Source organism: Peromyscus maniculatus, chromosome 20 (genome assembly GCF_049852395.1).
Source record: "Peromyscus maniculatus bairdii isolate BWxNUB_F1_BW_parent chromosome 20, HU_Pman_BW_mat_3.1, whole genome shotgun sequence".
Lineage (NCBI taxonomy): Eukaryota > Metazoa > Chordata > Mammalia > Rodentia > Cricetidae > Peromyscus > Peromyscus maniculatus.
Window position 1 is genome coordinate 63,264,911 of NC_134871.1, and position 17,018 is coordinate 63,281,928.

The 17,018-nt window shown below is 41.8% G+C and overlaps 1 non-coding gene across 1 annotated transcript; it reads left to right on the plus strand.

Moving 5' to 3' along the window:
• The first annotated feature begins 16,567 nt into the window (after positions 1-16,567).
• On the plus strand, positions 16,568-16,638 carry Trnag-gcc (transfer RNA glycine (anticodon GCC)). Its single transcript has one exon. It is a non-coding gene; the product is annotated as a tRNA-Gly (tRNA).
• Positions 16,639-17,018: the final 380 nt, after the last annotated feature.

Below are 17,018 nucleotides of genomic sequence, written 5' to 3' on the forward strand. Positions count from 1 at the left end.
ACTCAAAGTCTCTTTAGGGGGAAGAGCTTTGACACTCCAGTTTTTAACCAGAAATATAAATATGCATCAGCTAACACTTTTCCAAATTAGGCAATATAAACTTCGCATTTTTTCACAAAATCTAAACGAATAGGAGGCCTCTTTTATGCTTAAAAGTGACTGTCTTTGACCCACGCTTGCATGGGGTCTGTATGCCATTATTTTTGGTACAGCTTGTCATTAGTTTTAACTTTGACCTGAGTAAAGAAGAATTTTGGTTGCGCGAGTTTGTCTGTCATAATTATTGCTCCTTAGGTCAATATCAACATTTTAAGTGGAAAGAAATGTTCTTGAGTCATGGGACGATTCCCACAATTTATGATATGTGGTGGGATCACGAGTTCAGCAGCAGAGAAAGAGGTTACAGTGCTGCTTGGATGAAGCCCAATCCAGGCTCTTGGCGGAAGAAGACAGGGCAAATTCCTGTCTTCCCCCAACTCCCTCACACACCCACGCTCACACACATTCTTCGGGGAAGATGGGTGAGCCATTGTGTGGTGTGACAGAAAGTCCCTTCTTTCATTTCTCTACCCCAGAGCTATAAAGAATTCCTCATAGTCGGATCCACTATCGATACCCTTTTCTCCACTGTGTGTGACTTCCTGGATATCAGAGTGTGCCTGTCATTTCTCACTCTTTCTCTCCAGTTATTTGGGCACCAACATGTGTAAGACTTACAAAATGCATTAGCCAGGTTAGTAGAGAGCCATATAAGACCCAGATGGGAATCCAAGAGATTTGGAGGGGAAAAAGAGAGAGAGAAACTTGAGGGCACGCGATAGAGCCTGTCAAGAGAACAGGTTCTGGCACTATCCATGGAGGAGTAGCAGCAACTGACTTTGCCTGCCATCACTTGGTGCAATTTTTGGTGTGGGGTCAGGAATAACAGTTTTTTGAGTACCTACTATGTGCCCTAATTTTGTGACAATTATCTTGCTCATCATTAATTCTGCAAATTCTATGTGGTTATTCAGTTTTCACAGAGGGCTGGTAGTGACAAAGCCAGGAGAATTCATTGCTTCCACAACTATTTTTAAGACTTGAAGTGCTTGAGTGCATATACATTCTAGGTTTCATTTTGAATCAGTTGAAAGGCAAAAATTAAGCCTTCTGATTTCTTCCCCCAACACTCACTGTTGGAGCCACCTACTGTGTATAAACCACCCCAGACCTAGTAGACTAACTCACTGGTTGACTGTTTGCTCTCGCAACTGTAATTTGAGCATGGCTGGAAGGAAGGCTCCCCTCTGCTCCATCAGGGGTCATGGTGGCTGGCTGGACTCATGGCTGGAGCTAAGGGCTGGGTGCGTGCTTCCTCCCACATGGCTCCTGCATGTGGTTGGGCTTCCTCACAAAATGGTGACTGAGTTCTAAGAACAAACATGGGGGGCGGGGCAGGACGGCTAAGTGGAAGCGATGCTGACTTTCATGAAGTAGCTAGGAGGTCACAACGCATTACTTTCCCTGGGCACTGTTATTCTAGTAATCACAGAGATCTTGTCACCTTCCAGGATGGAGAATGCAGATCCTGCTTTCTAATAGGGGAGGCCAGGGCTCCAGGAGGGCACATAGTGTGGAAGGACCAGCCATGGTGCTGTATGATACTTATTTTTTCAGCAAAGTAAGAGACTCAGCTCGCTCATTTAGGAAGCAGGCTCTGTTAAAAAGATCAGGGAGGAGTTGATATCTTCCCGCTGCCTGGTGTGTGTGTGTGTGTGTGTGTGTGTGTGTGTGTGTGTGTGTGTGTGTGTGTGTGTGTTCTTGCCCATGCAGGCATTGGCTGACATAGTATTGTCTTCTGTAACCGCTTCTCCATCTTCCTCTTTTGAGGGGGTGCCTCACTGAGTCTGGATCATGCTGTTTAGGCCGATCGGGCTGGATTTCTTGGGGTCTGCTTGTCTCTCCCCACACCCAGCCCTAGGGTTACAGGCTCTTACTGAGGTGCTAGTGATCTGAACCCAGGTCCCCATGCTCCCATAAGCACTTTAACACACCGAGCCATCTTAAAGGGGTTGCCTAAAGGTAGTGCTTACCTTCTCTACTAGCTCAGACAATGGGAGACTTGTCATCCAGTAACAACTTGGGTTTTTCTAACACACTTTGGACGATAAGGAGTCATGGGCAGCTAGAGAAATTTAGAGAGAGAAAGGAAATTGTTATTGAAAAAATTAGGAGTGAGAACTCTTGGCTATTCCTTATCTGACAGATATTTGTAGAAAGCCTACCTATCAAACATTGTTCAAATCCCCAGGAGATAAAAATGAGTGATGTATTCTTCTATCCAGGGAACTAAAGGTGGAGGAGGGCATGAGGGCTGGGGCTGAACAGAGAGACATCTGTATGTCTGTTAAACCATTGCATCTGAACCAAGCATAGGTACGGAAACAAACTCGCAGGATATCGGGGACAGCAGAATGCCTGGCTTTACAAGGGAGAGCTGTGACAGGTGGAAGAGGCTTTGCTGGGGGACGCCTTTCTGTACGCTGTGGATATTTGTTGTCCCCATTGGTTAATAAATAAATTGCTTCGGCCTATTATGGCAAGGCAGCTTAGCGGCAGGCAGGAAAGGAGAGAGACAGGAAAAGAGAGAGGCGGAGTCTGGGCAGCCGCGAGCCAGCTGCCTAAGGAGCAACATGTAATGGGACGCAGGTAAAGCCACGGAACACGTGGCAAAACATAGATTAATAGAAATGGGTTAATTTAAGATATAAGAGCTAGCTAGCAAGAGGCCTACCATAGACCATACCATTTATAAATAATATTAAGCCTCTGAATGATTATTTTATAAACAGCTGCAGGACCGTGGGGCCAAGTGGGACCGGAGAAATCTTTCGAGTATAAGATTTAACCCAAATCTTCATTTATTAAAGATGAAGAATCAAGTTCCTAGCAGAAGCAAAGCTGCCAACCCAGCTTTCTTGACTTAGAATCTAGTGCTCTTTCTGGAGTGCTACGAAGCCTTCTGGTACTGAACTGTGGTGGTGGATTATAAGTACACTGGGAGTTCAGATATTTAGTTTCTTGTGAAGCTGTCTTCGTCTCTGAATCCAAAAGCAATGTAGGTCAAGGTGTTGATCAGATGTGTTAATATGGGACTAGGAGAGTATGCAAATAATGGGACTAGGAGAGAGTATGCAAATAATGGGGCTAGGAGAGTATGCAAATAATTAGACTAGAAGAGAGTATGCAAATAATGAATGGTACTAGGAGAGTGTATGCAAATATGTCCTGCTCAGATTAGGCAGAAATCTTACTGGATCTGAGAGCTTCAGTTTCTGATCTGGTTGAAGTTTGACAAGCTATCAGGCATTGTGGAGATTTCATCTCATGTCATTACTTTATTTCTCATGATATCCTGAGGGTCATAGTGATAATATTGGTTAAAGGGTAGATAGGAGACTGTATAACACACCAGTTATGATCCATAAATAAATTATTTTTCAAAGAAATTTGTAGAGTACAACCTTGAAAACATTTGAACCCGAATACTAAACACATTTCTCCCTACCTGTTCTTTTTGTATTTCATATATTTGCCCCAGGACCCTTGGAGTTTGACTGAGATAAAGAATAATGATTATTTAACTTTACTAACAGAAACTTGGGATATTTAGCCTAATTTCAAAAGTGTCTAGAAATTCTTAAAACAGAAAACTTTTCAATTGAACTAATGAAAAAAAAATATATATATAAAAGGCCTATCAGGAACAAAATGAACTTAAGAGAAAAAGACTGAACTTAGGAGCAAAAGAGAGGTGCTACATTGGGCTTTTTGCCACCCCTGGTGTATGGGGTGGATGATGCCAGGTTTTAGAGCATTATGGACTCACAGTAATATTTCTTGCATCTGGAAATGTTGTCCTGAGCATCCATTATCCCAAACCTTATCTTGAGCAATTGTGTAATGAACTGTGTTTTGACTTTACACCATCTCACTCGTGGTATTGAGAGCCAAGAGGAATATGCTCTCACTTTCGTGACTTCCTAAGCCTGTGGTAACTTCTGGAGCTCAGTGCACCAGACCATCTCAAGACTTTTCCTGTTATAAATAAAATAAAAACAACTTTTGTAACAGGATGGCTGCTACGGGCCAGGTATAATATGCTAATTTTCATAGCAAGCTCTATTTTCAAGTATATTTCACAGTTTATGCTTAGTGAGAAATGCTCAATTCTCACCATGTGAACTCCCAGACTGTTTTGTTGAGTGGTGCAGACGTAGTTGTCTTGAGAACCTCTGAAGCCAAAATTCAGCATGCAAATCTAAGCATCTTTCATGGGAGTGTACATGGGAGGCAGTGGTCTATCTTAGCATCCTCAGTAAGTTTTCTTTCTGTCTTTGCTGGACCCATATGCTGACTGGAATAGCATGTGGAACCTAATGCCTGTTTGGCTCTGCATATATGTGCTGGAATGTGTGGATAAAAGGTTTAGCTTGTCTGGCATTGATTCACTCATGCGGAGTTTTGAATTCTGAAACTGACATAGAATATTTACTTAGTGGTATAATGGATTTGACTTCTATAGTAGACACATAGATATTTGTGGTAAGATATCCCCCCCCCAATCCTGCAACACTCAGTAGATTAACTGATGGATTCATTGACTCAATGACATCTTCTTGCTTCAAGGATAAAACTCCAGATTCTCTTGGTAGAATTCTAGAGCCTTTCAAGGTCTCTGCAGACTCAACCCACACCATCCTTTCCTTTCTTTCTGTGGACCCCATTCTTGAATGCCTGCCCTGCCCCCTCTCTCTCCACTTTAGCATTGGGTTGTTTCCCTAACCAGAGCTATTTCCCCCTGGCTTCTCTAGTTTGCTGTTACTCACTGTTTAGAACTCAGCTGAAATTGTGCTTCTTCCAGGAAGCGGCCCTTCCTTTCACACAGCTGCACGCTCTGCTCAGACAGAACTGTCTTCGTGGTATCGATGGGTGCACCATCATTCACCTGAAATGTCACACAACAACAACAACAACAATGTAGTTGCTACCTGGCTCTTCAGCAGGACCTTTCGAACACAGAGTGACACATTTCATTTCCCTGGTTCTATATTCTCAGCATGGAGGGCAGCAACTGGCTATAGCAAGTGATCGATGAAACTTTGTTCCTTAAAAATATTGTTTAAGGTGCCTAGTAGAGTGCCTGAGATACGGCAGCTACCATATAAAGAGCAAGCCCTTTGGAAAATTGCCCCCCACCCCAACCTAAAGATGTAGTTATTTTTTAAACTTTTCCACTTTTACATTGTGGTTCATTTGATTTTAATTTATATTTTTGTTGGTTTGGGAATAAAGTGGAGGCCGTGTCCTTGGTTCCTCAATTTCCTCAAGAATTGGTCAACAGAGGTTGGAGAGATGGCTCAGCGGTTAAGAGCACTGGCTGCTCTTCCAGAAGATCTGGGTTTGATTCCTGGCACCCACCCGGGGGTTCACAACTGCCTGCAACTCCAGTCCCAGGAAATCTGAGGTCTCTTCTGAACTTCTTGGACACTTCATAGAAACGGTGCACAGGTATACATGCAGACAAAACACTGATACACACACAAAAAAGAATGAATCAATAGGACATCAGCATCTGCATATCCCAACCCTGGGGAAGCATGGCGGAAGTATTTCAAAAGACTTGGTGTGTGTGTGTGTGTGTGTGTGTGTGTGTGTGTGTGTGTGTGTGTGTGTAGTTAATCAGCGAACACTAACAGTGTCAGACTCTGTCTGTAGAAGAGCCTCAACCCGGCCTCTCTTCTCCCTAGTCTCAATATCTCTCCAAGAGGGGGGAGGGCAGCGGTGTTTATTTTCCCTTTCTGTGTGCCAGACCATTTTACATAGACTATTTCACTTTGAATACGCCATTTGAGATAGGTATTTTGATACTGACTTAATGGGTAAGAAAACTGGGACCTTGGGAGAACAAGAAATTTGCCCGAGGGAACCTAGATAGTAAATGAGGTAGTCTCTCTCACTGCGGTACCACCCACCCTTCTGGATAATGTTCAAACATCTTTAATACCTGGTAAACTTAGTTTATGCATTCCAGTTCCAACAAGGGTTTTAGTGGTGCAGAAGCTGAGGCGTAGATTGTTTTGGGAACTGTGTTGAGCCCAAGGATCATGTATGGTGACTCAATACAGACTTGGCTGTCGAACTCCATCCTCTGATGGGGATTTCAGTGGGAAAACATGTCTCCCCTCAGGCATATTCGCCTCCCTCCCTGTATGGAGGGTGTGATGATCCACAGAAAAGAAATGATGTGACTATACTGATAAAAATAGGAAGTTGAAAAGAAAGAGTTTGGGGTCGGCTGGCTAGAGACCCTAGAGATGGCTGTAGAGAGCTTCTCTTGCTAGGAAAGTGAGGCCCAGGAAGTCAGTGGGGTGAGAAGCCTGGCATCTGCCTGTCACTGATGGCAGTGCCTTTACTGTACCCAGAAAGTTTTCTGCTCTTAGAGAAACAATGACTCACAGAAAACAAAGACATTGTCACGCTTTCATTCCTTTGAATGAATAAAATTGCATCTTTGGCTTAAAAATGGTTTTTAATTAAAATTTTGAGAATTTATCTTATGGATCCTATATGTATACCAATTCCCCCTTTGTATCCTTACTCACCCCCTCTCAAATTTACGGTCTCTTATTCTTTATTTGTTATTGTTACACACACCCATAGTTACAAGTATATATACATATATAACTACATATATATTATACATATAAATTTATAAATACAACCTGCTGAGTTGATTTAGTATTTTTTATATGTGTACACTATTCTTTAGTGTTTAGGGCTGACCACTTGAGACTGGATAAGCTATATGGAAGCTTGTCCCCAGAGAAGACTGATTCTGCTCCCTCAGCAGCCATTCATTGCCTGGAGCTGTTCATCTCGGGGCTGGGCCTTGTGAAATTTGTACAACCTATGTTGGCATGTGGAATAGTGTCGTCATGCTGGTCTTGTTTAGGAAGTCATAGTGTGGAGATTCCATGGGTGCGGTTTCTCTGTTGCATATAGAAGACTATCCCATGGCAGGGGGCTTGGTCCTTTGATTCTTATCATCTTTCCACCCCCTCTTCTATGATGGTCCTTGAGCCTTAGTGTTAGGGGATGTGTTATGGATGTAGCAACTGGGGCTGTGTACCCCGGTCAGTCGTTCCCTATAACGCCAAATAGACAGGAACAGAAAGGAAATTCCCCACAACACAGCGCAATCAGAACACTAAACATACAGCACAAAGAAAGAATATGAGAAGCTGCAAGGGAAAAAGATTAATTAACATATCGAGGAGGGCCCATTAGAATAACACTTAACTTTGCAATGGAGACTCCAAAAACCAGAAAGGCCTGGACTCTAAGAGACCACAGATGCCAGCCTGGACTACTTACTGTGCCTAGTAAAAGTACCAGTCACAGTAGACAGAGAAATAAAAACATTCCACAATAAAACCAAGTTTAAGCAGTATCAGTCTATCAGTCCAACTCTACAGGAGGTATTAGAAGGAAAATTTTAGTCTGAAGAGGTCAACCATACCCAAGAAGACACAAGGAATAAATAATCTCAGAACAGTAAATGAGGGAACAAAAAAATCCCATCCCATAACAACAAAATAACAGGGATCAATAATCACTGCTTGTTAATGACTCAATTCCTCAATGAAAAGACAGACTAACAGACTGGATTAGAAAACAGGACCCATCCTTCTGCTGAAATCAAGAAACACACCTCAACATCAAGGATAGATATTACCTCAGGGTAGAGGGTTGGAAAAAAATATTCCAAACAAAGGGACCCAAGAAGCAAGCAGCATGTAGCTATTTTAATATCTGACAAAATAGGCTTCAAACAAACTAATCAGAAGAAATAGAGAAGGACATTACATAGTCATCAAAGAAAAATTCCACCAATAGGATATTGTAATCCTATACAGTAATGCACCAAACACAAGTTCATAAAAGAAACACCACTACAGCTAAAACCACATATTGACTCTAACACAGTGATAGTGAATGATTTCAGTACCCTATTCTTGCCAATAGACAGGTTATCCAAACAAAAACTAAACAGATAAGCCTGGAGTTAAATAACTTCATAAATCAAATGGACCTAGCAGACATCTATAGAACATTTCACCCAGACACAAAAGAAGATGCTTCTTCCTAGCAGCTCAAGGAACTTTCTCCAAAATTGAACTCAAACTTGGATACAAAGTGAGTCTCAACAGATACAAGAAAACTGAAATAACATCATGCACTCATGCATCCGCTCTGACCACTACAGATTAAAGCTGGATATCAATAATAACAGAAATGGCAGGAAATATACAAATTCATGGAAACCAAACAACTTAGTACTGAATGAAAAATGTGCCGAGGCAGAAATCAAGAAGAAATGAAAAATCTTTTCTAATTGAACAAACATGAAAACATGCTGTGGATGATTGTTTGATAAATAAAGTGCTGATTGGTCAGTAGCCAGGCAGGAAGTATAGGCGGGACAAGGAGAGAGGAGAATTCTGGGAAGTGGAAGGCTGAGGCAGAGAGACACTGCCAGCTGCCATGATGAGAAGCATATGTTAAGATACCGGTAAGCCATTAGCCACGTGGCAACTTATAGATTAATAGAAAAGGGTTAATTTAAGATATAAGAACAGTTAGCAAAAAGCCTTCCACAGCTATACAGTTTATAAGTAAATATAAGTTTCTGTGTGTTTACTTGGATGGGTCTGAGTGGCTTTGGGGCTGGCAGGTGAGAGAGATTTGTCCTGATCATTTGGCCAGGCAGGACTAGGAAAACTCTAGCTACGAAAACATACTCAAACCTTTGAGACACAAGGAGCACAGTTCTAAGAGACAAGTTCATAGCACTGAGAGCCCGCATTAAGAAATTGTAGAGATTTTTTATCAGTAACTCAATGACACACCTGAAAGCTCTAGAACAACAACAACAAAATAACACGCCAAAAGAGTAATGGTAAGAAATAATCAAATTCATGGCTGAAATCAGTAAAATTGAAACAAACAAACAAATAAGAAATACAAAGAGTCAATGAAATGAAGAATTGGTTCCTTGAGAAAATCAGTAAAGTTGATAAACCCCTAGCCAAATTACCTAAAAGATATAGCAAGAAGATTAATAAAATTAAAGATGAAGAGAGGGACAGTTCAGCAGACACTGAGCAAATCCAAAGAATCATAAGAATGTGCTTTAAAAGTCTGTTCTCCACCACACTGGAAAAACCTAAATAAAATAGATTAATTTCTTGATACACATGACTTACCAAGTTAAGTCAAAATTATGTAAGCAATTTAAACAGACCCATAATCCCTAGTGAAATAGAGGCAGAAACCAAAAGTCTCCCAACCAAAATCAAGCCCAGGTAGATTAAGTGCAGACTTCTACAAGATCTTCAAAGAAGAATTAATGCCAATACTCCCCAAATTATTCCACAAAACAGAAACTGAAGGAACATTTCCATTTTTATGAGACCACAATTACCCTGATACCTAAACTACACATAGACCCCAACAAAGAAAGAAAATTACCAACAAATATCCTTTATGAAAACAGATCCAAAATTTCTCAATAAAATACTTTCAAACTGAATCCAAGAACACATAAAACGATTATCCGGCATGATCAAGTAGGCTTCATCTCAGAGATTCAGGTATAGTTCAACATAAATAAATCAACAAATGTAGTCTGCTAAAATGCATGATATCTCATTAGATGCAGAAATGTTCTTTGAAAAAAAAAATCCAACACCCCTTCATGATAAGTCTTGGAAAGCCTAGGGATTTAAGGGACATACCTAAACACAATAAAGGCAATTACAGCAACTCACAGCCAACATCAACCCAAAGGGGAGAAATTTAACATGTTTCCACTAAGACCAGGAACAAGAAAAGGATGTCTACTTTCTGCATGCATATTTACTCAGTATAGTACCTGAAGTCATAACTAGAGCAATAAGACAACTCAAGGAGATCCAGGGGATACAAATAGGAAAGGAAGACGTCAAAGTATCTTTCTTTTGCAGGCGATATAATTTTATATAAAAAAAGACCTTAAAGACTTCACCAGTAAATTTCTACAGCTCATACACACTTCAGCAATGTGGCAGGACACAAAATTAATACACAAAATCAGTAGCTTTCCTACACACAGGTGAAAAACAGACTGAGAAAGAAATCAGGGAAATAGTACCTTTCACAATAACCTAAAAGATATCTTGGGATGATACTAACAAAGCAAGTGTGGTAGTTTGAATGTAACTGGCCCCCATATTCTCATGAGGAGTGGCACTATTAGGAGGTGTGTGACCCTCAACCATGTCTGCCTGCATGCTGCCATGTCCCACCATGATGATAATGAACTGAACTTCTGAACTGTAAGCCAGCTCTAATTAAATGTTTTCCTTATAAGAGTTTCTGTGGTCGTGGTGCCTTTTCACAGCAATAGAAACCCTAACTAAGACAGTGAGGAGAAAACTTGTGTAATGAAATCTTTAAGAGATTGAAGAAAAATTAAAGATGACACCAGAAGATGGAAGATATCCCATACTCATGGATTGGTGGGATTAATATAGTGAAAAATGGCCATCCCACCAAAAAACAATTTACATATTCAGTGCAATACCCATCAAAATTCACAGAATTTGAAAAAAATTTAGGTTCATATGAAAGTACAAAAAACACAGAATAGCTAAAACAATCCTGAATACTAAAACGACTGCTGAAGATATCACCATCTCAGATTTCAAGTTGTATTAGAGAGCTATAGTAATAAAAACAGCATGATATTGACGTAAAAACAGACATGTCAATCAATGGAACATAACTGAAGACATAGACATAAGTCCACATGCCTATGGACACATGGTTTTTGATTAAATTAAAAAAATGCACTGGAAAAAAGACAGTATCTTTAAGAAATGGTAATGGTCAAACTGGATGACAGCATGTAGAAGAATCCAAATAGACCCAATATTTATCACCCTGCACAAAATTCACCTCCAAATAGATCAAAGATCTCAACCAAAGATCATATATCCTGAATCTGATAGAAGAAAAACTGGGGGATAGTCGTGAATTCTTTGGCACAGGAAAAGACATTCTAAACAGAACACCATTAGTACAGGCACTAGGATAATTAATAAATGGGACCTCATGAAACTGAAAAGCTTCTGTATGGCAAAAGACACTATCATTCAAGCAAAGTGGCAGACTGCAGAATGATTATATATATTATTTGTTTGTTTGTTTGTTTTATATCCTGGCCTTAGTTATTCCTCCCAGTCCCCACCCCACCCCTTCTTTTCCCACCTCCCAATCCACTCCTTCTTCTTTTCTGTTTAGGAAGGGCAAGTCTCCCATGAGTATCAATAAAACATGGCATATCTAGAAGCACCTCCCCGTGTATTAAGGCTGGGCAAGGTAACCCAGTATGGGGAGTAGGATACCAAAAGCCAGTAAAAGAGTTGGAGACAGCCTCTGTTCCCACTGTTAGGAGTCCCACAAGAGGACCAAGCTACACAACTGCAACATATATGCGGAGTGCTTAGGTCAGTCTCATGTGGGCTCCCTGGTTGTTGGTTTAGTCTCTGTGAGCCCCTATGAGCCCAGGAGAGCCGATTCTGTGAGTTTTCTTGTGATGTTCTTGACCCCTCTAGCTCCTACAATCCTTTCTCCCCTTCTGCAAGTTTTCCTGAACTCCGCCTAATGTTTGGCTGTGGGTCTGCATCTGTTTCCATCAGTGGCTGGATGAAGCCTCTCTGATGACCATTGGGCTAGACACCAGTCTGGTCACAGGAAATGGCCAGGTCAGGAGCCTTAGCTGGGGAGTGTGGTTTTGCTTGGTTCAGATCATGATTGTGCCCAGGATCTTCACTGTTGAAGAAGGTATTTAATTTTTCTATTAAGTTTTTTCATTTATTTTACATCCCAACTAGTTTTCCCTCTTCCCTCCTCTCAATCCCTGTCCCCCACCTCCCCTCTGGCCCCCTTCCCAATACACTCCTCCTCCACCTCTGTTCATAAAGGGACAGGCCTCCCATGGGTACCAACAAAGCATGGCCTATCAAGTTGAAGTAAGACTGATCTTCTCTCCTTGTAGTAAGGCTGAGCAAGGCAACCCAGCATTAGGAACAAGTCCTCAAAACTAGCTACAGTATTAGGGACAGACCCTAATATTCCTCAAATTATTCCACAAAAAAGAAACATTGCCAAATTCTTTCTATGGGGCCACAGTAACCCTGATACCCAAACCATACAAAGACTCAACAGAGAAAGAGAATTATGGAACAATTTCCCTCATGAACATTGAGGCAAAAATACTCAATAAAATACTTGCAAACAGAATCCAAGAACGCATCAAAAAGATCATCCACCATGATGAAGTAGGCTTCATCTTAGAGATGCAAGGATGGTTCAACATAATAATCTATCAGTGTAATCTACCATATAAACAAACTGAAGAAGGTATTTAATTTAATTTTTGATTTCTTACAGGAGCTCACAGCTGAAAGGCTTTGAACTTTTAAAAGAGATTTTTGATTTTTAGGGGGATTGGATATTTAAGGAGACTGAAATTTTAATATGTTTGAATTTGTAAAGACTGTGGGACTTTCATAGTTATTCATACTTTTAATGTGAGCTCTTGAGGATGAATAAGAAAGGAAGGGTTGTGGCTTAATAGTGATGTGTTTGTGTGTCAAGTTGACAAGGGATCAGTTGTTCTGGCTGGTTTTGAGTGTCAGCTTGACCCAAGCTAGAGTCATCAGAGAGGAAGGAGCCTCGGTTGAGGAAATGCCTCCATGAGATCCAGCTACAAGGCATTTATTTCTCAATTAGTGATCATTGGGGGAGGGCCTATGTGGGTGGTGCCATCCCTGGGCTGCTGGTCCTGGGTTCTATAAGAAAGCAGGCTGAGCAAGCCAGTAAGTAGCACCCCTCCATGTCTTCTGCATCAGCCCCTGCCTCCAGGTTCCTGGTCTGTTTGAGTTCCTAGTGGAAATGTAAGCTGAATAAATCCTTTCCTCCCCAAATTGCTTGTGGTCATGATGTTTTGTTGCAGCAATAGAAACCCTAACTAAGGCACAATCTCTGATTCCTTTTAGATCCAGCAGTTGAATTCATTTAAAAACAACTTTGGGCCGGGCGGTGGTGGCGCACGCCTTTAATCCCAGCACTCGGGAGGCAGAGGCAGGCGGATCTTTGTGAGTTCGAGGCCAGCCTGGGCTACCAAGTGAGTTCCAGGAAAGGCGCAAAGCTACACGGAGAAACCCTGTCTCGAAAAACCAAAAAAAAAAAAAAATAAAACAACTTTGGGTGTTGTGAGAGTATGAATTTGAATTCCTCTTCTATCATATCCACGCTTTAGGAATGTCCTCATCTATAAAATAGTGACAAAATAATTTTTTTAACTAATTTTCCATGATATTATGTGGATTGACCAAAATATATGCCCTGAGTATTACTGTATGAATACAAGATGGTTTCTTGATGTGACATAATGGGATCATATGTTTGGACTTTGTTCTCTAGTTCTGGGAGTGTCTAGGACCATGGAATTTCCTGAGTGATCAGATGATGTAAACACCTTTTGCTGTAATTTGGTGACTCTTGGCATGCCTCTGGATGATGTTAGAGGCAGAGGAGCATTACTAGAAAGACTTAGCTCCAACTAGAAGCTTGGAATATCCAGCCGTACCTCCTGAACTCCAGGTATCCGAGAAGGGGACTGATGTTTAGTTCAAGTACCAATAGCTAGCAATTCAATCAATCATGCTTATGCCATGAGACTTCCATCTGACTATACAGATATAGGGAGCATCTATGTGAGTGACCACATCAAGGTGCTGGTGGGCAGTATGTTCAGAGAGGGCAGGAAACCTCCTCCTTCTCAACTTCCCTTCATATCTCTCCCATTTGGCTGTGTAACATGTGTTCAATATAATAAATGTGATAGTTACTTAAGTGTTGTCTGGGTTCCATGAGATGTTCTAGTGAGTTCTTGATCCTGGTGGAAGGTCTGTAGACCCCTTAGATTTTCAATCAGCCAGGTAAATATGTGGAGAGTTTGGACATCCCATTTGTAGTGTGGTATAAGTGGATGTAGTGTGGTGGAATAGAGCCCCACAGGGCTCTGGCCTAACTCTGAGCAGTGAGAGTATTGAACTGAATTGTTGGAACCTGGCTGGTCTTAGAGAAGCAGGGGACTGATGATTGTGGAAAGATCAACTCATTTTCTGTCCAATTTCAACATGAATCATTTGGAGACAGAAACTTCGGGCCAAGAGAATTGGGCTAATATTAATTTCTTATAAGGTAGGAAAATTGGCCTAATTTAATACTTTGTGGGAAAGTATTCCACAGTTCTCATGGTTGGCAGCGAGTGCCATGCAGGGATTAAGAAAAGAGAACTGTTACAACCTACAAATATACTCAAGGACCCTGTGATGTTGGAGTTGATCAAATAACAGTTTAATCTGCCCTTCCTCTTAGTATGTGCACTTTGCATGATGGAGTTGAAGTCAGTGTCAGTTAAAATGTTTTGTTCCTACAGATATAAAAAAAATCTCAATACAGAACAACTGGTGGTACAAAGTAGAGTACTAAGCAGTACTAGAGGAAGAGCCTGGAAGCTGCCTTCGGGTCCTGGTTCTGCTATGAAGGATGGGTTGACAGGGTAAAATGCACACTCTTCGAAAGCACAGCTTTCTGCCTAGAACTTGTTTTTGTAAGTCTAGAGCTGAGTCCAGAGCCAAGGTTCCAGCAGGGCTTTCTGCCTAGGTTGCAAATGGTTTATTTTTCCTTATGTTTTCACACAGGGACATGGGGGTGTGTGTGGGGGAGCAGAGAAAGTAGGAAGGAGATGATGGCAGAGGGCGAAAGAGGTGAGAGAGAGAGGGAGAGAGAGAGAGAGAGAGGGAGGGAGAGAGAGGGAGGAGGGAGGAGCGGAGGGGGAGGGAGGAATGGAGGGAGGGGGGAGGGAGGGAGGGGGAAGGGAGGGAGGGAGGGGGGAGGGAGGGAGGGAGGGGGGAGGGAGGGAGGGAGGGGGGAGGGAGAGAGAGAGAACCTGAGTATGAGCTTATAAGGTCATGGACTTACATTAGAAATAGACCCCACCCTATGATCTCATTTAACTCTTATAGAGTTAGAGCCTTTTGTGGTAAAGAACCTACCTCAAGCAAGATATGGTCACACTGAAGGTTAAGCTTTATTTAACATGTGACTTTGCTGGGATACAATTCATGGAACTAGGGCAAATGTGGAGGCCCCTGTCTTTGGGAATGCCTAGGACCGAAGCATGTCTGGTCTAGGCTGGATACGATGATGCTATAGTACCAGTGATAAGTGTGCAAACAACCTTTGTGAGCTACTTTTGAGAGTAATGGAATGCTACCTGCAAGTTCTGGTATTTAAAAACAATTTTGGGTAGTGTGGAAGTATTCCAGATTCTGATGGGTGGACAGTATTTTGAAATTAAAATGAGTAAAATAAACAAAAATAAAATGTATTTAAGGTAGAGGGAATGCATAAGGAAACAGGCAAAAAAAAAAAAAGTGGAAAATAAGAAAAATCTGGAGGCAGACCAGATGAGTTGAGAGATGCTATCTTAGGAGGATGATTTGGTGCTGATGAGACTGTAAAGCCTGGAAATGGGACGTTATGGAGCTTTATCAGAGGCAAACGGGATTTGCCTTCATTCCATCCACTTGGTTGCTATTGACAACACTGGAGCAGGGGAATGGGAGCATCACATGGGGTTTAAGCAACAGGGAGAAGATTCTACATCATACTGTGCTCTAGAAATGCAACATGAGGCGACTGAGAGTCTCTCATCACTCACATTTCCCAGCAGCCACGTGCCTGAATTGCCTGCTGCAACTACGAAAGTAGCAATAGGCCACTTGCGTCAATCCAAGCTGCCACCCTGGATTGGGGCAACACAAATGAATTCTCTTACAGTTTTGGAAATCACAGTCTACAATCAAGATGTTGGCTCAGCTGTTTTCCCTCTAGACTCTTCAGAGACAGTCTGTTTCCATGACAATGCCAGCGTGGAAGCCACTTACATGGCTTTCCTTTGTGGCCCGTTCTCCATCATCAACCTTAACAATGTTACCTACTGCAGTTAGATTTCCCTCCTCAGCAGCCTTGTAATATTGGATCCCTTATCTCAGTGTCCTTGGCCTCAGCCTATAGGCAATGACTCTTTTCCTGATAATACAGCATTTTCACACCTCCTGGGGGTTTAGATGTTGGTGTCTTTGGGATGTTTTTATTCAGCCACCTTAAAAAGAAAAAAATCTAAAATTTGTTTGGAGATACATAGTTCTGTGTTAGAACACTGGCCTGATCTTCACCACTAAAGAAAAAAAATCTAAAATTAAAAATTTGAAATTATTTAATATTTTAATACTATGTAAAAATATTGTAATTTCGGCATGAAATCAATGTACAAATTAAAAGAACAAAAGGGCTGGAGAGGTGACTCTGTTGGTAAAGTGCCTGCTATATAAGAATGAGGGCCATGGCATGGGTGGTTCAGTGGTAGAATTCTTGCCTGCCACGTGGGAGGCCCAGGTTCAATTCCCGGCCCATGCAGAGTCCAGTCCCTTTGCCAGGCAGTGGTGGTGCATACCTTTAATCCCAGCCTCGGGAGGCAGAGCCAGGTGGATCTCTGTGACTCCAAGGCCAGCCTAGGCTACCAAGTGAGTTCCAGGAAAGGTGCAAAGCTGCACAGAGAAACCCTGTAAAAAAAAAAGAATGAGGACCTGGGTAATGAGGACCTGGGTTCTAATCCCTGTCACTCCACACTCATGTAAATGCCAGGTGTGTTAGTTCTATTGTTAGGCATGCAGTGGGGTCAGAAACAGGTGGATCCCCGAAGTTCAGTGATCCACCAGTCTAGGCAACTGGTAGACTTTGGGTTCCATGAGAGACCCAGTCTCGACAGATAGTGGGAGAACCAAGTGGAAGACATT